Source organism: Amblyomma americanum, chromosome 8 (genome assembly GCF_052857255.1).
Source record: "Amblyomma americanum isolate KBUSLIRL-KWMA chromosome 8, ASM5285725v1, whole genome shotgun sequence".
NCBI lineage: Eukaryota > Metazoa > Arthropoda > Arachnida > Ixodida > Ixodidae > Amblyomma > Amblyomma americanum.
The window spans coordinates 17,435,421-17,441,085 of NC_135504.1; the positions used below are offsets into that span (position 1 = coordinate 17,435,421).

General features: G+C 42.3%; 1 pseudogene; it reads left to right on the forward strand.

Moving 5' to 3' along the window:
• Positions 1-270: 270 nt before the first annotated feature.
• LOC144102832 (U2 spliceosomal RNA) lies at positions 271-419 on the forward strand (annotated as a pseudogene).
• Positions 420-5,665: the final 5,246 nt, after the last annotated feature.

The following is a 5,665-nucleotide window of genomic DNA, read 5'->3' on the forward strand; positions in this document are numbered from 1 at the left end:
CGTTCGATTATGCGTGCTTCTCTCTAAACGATGTAGCCACAGGCTCTTCTTTTTTTCTCCAAGCCATCAGAAAGCTCTGCTAGAGTCGTATATATCTTTCGTAGTTGCTGTTATCTAAAACTAAAACCGGGACTGAAGAAACTAGAAGGCATTCGCAGTTTCGCAAAACCAACAGGATGCTTTTCTTCATTTATCATATCCAGGCATTGCCAAGACCAGCGAGGTGCACCGAATTCTTTAGCAGGTGGCCGCGCCATTCCTGTTCGATCAATAATTGGTTTTGTCCCGGCCCCGTAGAGTATCTGTTACGGGTCCAATTGGACTTATTTTTTGAAATGTGGCGGAGAGTTTGAAGGATGCTTCATTGCCGCCACCGGTCGGCCCGGTATTGCACTACCTCCGGGATCGGCCTTGTCTTTAGCGCGTCGTTACTATCCTGTCTTTCTGTCCCATCTTTCAACTCTCCTACTATCTGCACGTGGTAGAGGTTGTGACTCGTCTTGAGCCAATGGGCAGGCCTGTGTACTTTCCTTTTCTTTCTTCCTGGCAACAACGTACAGACAGATTAATAATTTGTATCTCAATTAGAAGGCAGTATTGCAGTGAGGAACAAATATTTACCAAGAAATGGGCGGAATTACGAAGTGTGAATATGCTTAGGCTTTACATAATAACATTTACAAAAACTCCTGTTTATAAGGGAGTTGAACTTAGATTGTAGGATGTGCTCTGCCATTGCCATAGCAATGTGATCCATCAATTCGATTTTGGTGCAGTGCGTAGCCTGCCTTCCCCCATGACACGAAGCCTCCGATGAGGCGATGTCACTACACTGCTTCTTTTAAAGTTTGTCTTCTTAGCGGCATAAAAGTAAAGCATCTCTCAAGTTGAAATCTCTAAACTGTGGCAAAGACAAGACGGGTGTACAGTCTTCGTCAAAAGTCTTAAGGCCACAGCGTTCAGTGGCATCAAAATGAATGTTCTAAGAATGCTCCGTGTAGCGAATTATTCAAAACACAAGTCAAGCAGGAAGCTTCTCTACCGCAAGAAGAAAACTTCTGCTTGCATTTCAAGGCTATACGGTCTTAATAGGTTCGTAATGACTTCCTTATGCGGCTGAATCAAAAAGCCTTTGGTCTTAAGACTCTTGACCAAAACTATTTTCTTGAAGAAGGCAGCAAGGCAAGCTGTTAATTGGGGGTGTAATGAGAATGGTGTTTGAAGGTCGCATTGACGCCGTATTATGATGCTTTTAATGCAGAACGAACCGACATACCGCCGGGCTCAATAAGACTGTTAGTATGATAGAATAAAGAGATCATTCCCGTTTAAACGTATTTCTTTCTTGTGGATCGCATTTAATTACATATCCATATCTCATTATTGCCTGTGCAATTTTCGGGGGTTGGTCTGCCAACGAGCCTGGGGTAAACATGACAAACAAGACAAAGCACGGATCTGCGTTTATCCTGTTTGTTTCCTACGTCATTCTTTTAGTTTATGCGGTTTTAATATGTATTCAAGTCGGAACCGCTTAACATCCCGCCTGTCCTTGTTACATTCTCGGGCGCCACTTTTTTTACGTCGATTTCATTCTGACATGTCCAGAATTTCGGCTGCACACATACGCAAGCTTAGACTACTTATCCTCTTTGTACTCTTCGGCTAGTTAGAAAGGAAACTACTGGCCCAAATGTACTGGTAAAAAATGGACAGCTCAGCGAAGATGCTTACAAGAACTTCTTTATACAGTCTATAGATTGTCCATAGACTTCTATCTCTAAACTCTATAGACTCTCTATAGATAATCCCTAGAAAACAGTCTATAGGCAATACAAATCCTATAGACTGTCCATAGACAATCTGTAGACCTATGGCCATATACTTTTAGTAGACGTTTGTCTATAGACAGTCTATTGTGTATGAATACACAAAAATAAATATTCTATAGGAAGGCAATAGAGTCTATGAGAAGTATAGAGACTGTCTATAGACTGTTTTTGTAAGGGGAGGCATGTGTTCATATTTCGTACACAACGCAAATACCGAAGCAAACATTATCATCAGCTTCGCTATCTTCTACCTCTACATGGATCCTGGCTCTCCGGTTCTGGAGCTCGAGTCTCCCGTACTTACATATGTTGTGCACTGCAAGAGAGGGGAACGAGTTATGCCCACCCTTGTGCTGTGATCTCGGAGCTTTTATGGAAGACGCTTTTTCCTTGGCCCTTCCTGGCATTAAACTTTCATATGTGCGCACAGCGGCCGCGAGGGACTCAATTTAGAAAACCGGCTTTCAGAACAACGTCCCTCTTTGCTTTTCCTTTTTATATATTTATTATGTGTTGTTTATTGGGTTAGAACTTTGGTGGCGTTCTAGGAAGTCCGTCGGCAAAATAAACTGCTTGCTCTGGCGGTTTCCTTTCAAGATGTCGGGGTGAAGCTCTTGGCAAAACTCGGACGTATGAAAGCCATCATATCTAAAGCGGCGTAGTGCCAACCGTGCAGTAAAAACGGTGTAGCGCTAGGGTAGGACACGATGCCGTATTTGTTGGTGTTGCGCCGCTTTCAGCCCTTATGAAAATGGTCTTTAGGCTGTCTGTACACTTTTTATAGACTCTATACCCGCCCTTTAGACTTTGCTTTTTTTCTATAGACAGTCTATGGAGAATCTATAGACTAAAGTCTATAACCACCCTAATTTTCTTCTGTCTATAGATGGTCCATAGACTATGTATTGACTCAAGTCTATAACCGCGTCAATTTCCTTCTGTCTATAGATGGACCATAGACTATCTATAGACTAAAGTCTATAACAGGCATAATTTAAAGCAGCGCTGTGGATGGCACTGTTTATTTGACCCTACCATGAACCGAGTACTGCATCCTTGAGGAGGAAACAAAAACGGCTGATCTTGTAGCCACGCTACTGTACATAGTCACCAACGCTTAAACAATGCACGATTTTCGCAAAAAAAAGCGTGCACCGTCATTTAATAAAAAAATGGCACCCATGCATTAACTTTTTCAATATAACTGCTTTGAAACAGCATCTACAATTAGCTCAGATTCACCTTCCGTTTTCAAACAACTTAAACGGTTTATTTTACCCAAGGACTGATAAATTACTCTGTGCATTTCTTTCGGCTTCCCTGCTACAGTTCAGTGCACTGCACTTTTATATAGTTTATTTGATTCTTAATTTTTTGTCTTCTTGTAAGGCCTTATTTACGGACCTGCTTGTTTACTTCCTACCCCTCTCGTTTCTTCTTTGGAACCTTTTGCTGAATACTTCTTTAAAAGTTTTCTGTGGTATGTACCGCCTACACTTGACTATAGCCCACGCTTCTAGTGGTTTTGATGAAGGGTAGTCCTGGGACGAAAGCGAACATTTTCATTCAGTTCTCAATCCATATTCCAGGGAGACCACCTTATCTTTCATTCCAGCAGGACCAATTATCTGGCGTCCAGTTTCAGTGTTCTTAATGTTCATCATCGCTATTGCTAGCACTTCTTCTCGTTTCCCGCTGTTCGCCATCTATGCAAATGAGGTAATATTCTATTGTTGCTTGATATCTTGCCCTTTCTTTCTTTGAGCATGTCCACTGAGCTCTAAGCATGTTAACCTGACTCCACGTATAGAAAGCCGTCGGGTACCTAAACAGCAAATATATGCAATGAAACGAAACATTCGATTCTATCAATTCCCTTCGAAATTCCTGCAATTCTCAAACGTTCAGTAATAAAAGGTTCAAAAACCCCACATTGCGAACTCAAAAGATACGAGCACAGTGCTATTAGGGTGGTAGGTCGTTGCCATCCACTCCTAGTACACGGGTATGAACTCAGCTTTAAATGACATGTATCTACATGGATGCACATAATACTGCACCGTTTTATTCAGACGGGCCGTCATAAACTCTTGCCAGCTTGCAGAATTACGCACGAGATGTCATAAGAAAGCCTCGCGCCGTCGTGAAGAAGCGGCAACACAAGGGACAACCTTTTTCCGGCGGTTTCCTTCGAGAGACGTGGTTTTTCCACTATGGGCGTTTCATTTCTTTAGGTATTCTAGAAAATTGCAGATCCACGGGTTCTATTTCTGTGCATTTCAAGTGTTGCGAAACGTCTCGCAGTACCCGCGCGGCTCAACATTTCTTTCTCTTTTAAGCGAAAAGCTGGCCGTAAATTTCTACGAATTTCATCCATTCTTTTCTCACAAGGATTTCTTGTTTTTCGGCTTATCCTTTTCTTTTGAAAGAATAAAGAAATGCATGGCGCACGCACTTTGCGAGCGAGCATGGTATGGAAATGCAGGGTCAGTCGGCGAGAACACGACTTGTCTGCGAAGGCTCTCCTAAGCCTGAAACATTTCGAGCCCGAGTGTGGTGGTGGTGTGTAGCTTCCTTACCAAGCACGACATGAGAATGTGTGGATATTCAGTATGCCTCGATGTTTTTTTTCTCTTTAACTTTAACTTTCACAGTTCCTCTTCTAACCCTTTAAAAGTTCGCTCTGAACCTTGAGCTCCAATTTTCTCAGAAGCCAGATATACTGCTCAGAGTTAGCCACGAAGAGGCCAGTAGAACTTGTTTGCACATAACGTCCAAAAATTAAAAGAATTTTTTAAGTGACCACTTCAACTTGGTAAAGTGACACTCTGGTACTCGCAACTCACGTTCTATGTGTTATTAGGATATTCCCTGAGGTATATAGCAGGCAAGAAAAATCTCTACCAGCATGTTTCGATAAGTGGAGGACGAATGTTAGACACGGGAAAATTCGTGGACCCTATCCCTACAGAGATGCTAACTGAATATCGCTTATTTTAAAGTGCAGTGTGCAAGAACACCCTAACAATGATGTTGATTGTGAATTTTTATGCCGCAAGGGAATCTGGGGCCAAAGAACGCCATGGAGCAAGGTGTTTTTCGTATTCTCAAGGTGAGGTCAACGACCCGTTTCCTAATATAATAATAATAATAATAATAATAATAATAATAATAATAATAATAATAATAATAATAATAATAATAATAATAATAATAATAATAATATTAATAATAATAATAATAATATTGTAAGCACAATGCGCGACATTCGTCTTTATCTGTACATGTTCATCATTATCGTGTGACCTCCACCTTCATCTGTACATATTCATTACCACGGCTCATCTTGGTCTTCGGAGAAGTGGCCGCCATACTTGCGAAAGGGAACAAAAAGTTCGCCCCGTCTGCCTTACATTAATAATAATTGAACTTTATTCACAATGAAAACGTTTTACAATGATGTGGCCGGACAAAGCCTCTTGTATTTTCAGGTTGCAGTCAGCGGGAAGTAAGTTAGGTGACTTTTGTACGGCTACATGTTATAGACGCGCGGTGCGCTCATCGTCGTAATTCTTCTGGGACCTCGAGTGCGCGGGATTCGCGTGGCGGCAAAACTGAAGTGACTCTCCAGCGTAAGCTGTCGCGTTTCTAGCTTTCCGGCGTCCGCCGTCAACGCCCTGCACTTGTCACCATTCAGACGCCCTGAACGAGTTTTCGCGTCTTCCAAGGCGCTCTTTTAGGCAGCTAAGGCCGATTGGGCAGGAACAACCAAAGGAAGCGGACAGCTCGAGCGCGATTGAATTTCGTGCGAGGGCGAGTAGCGCTGACGGCAA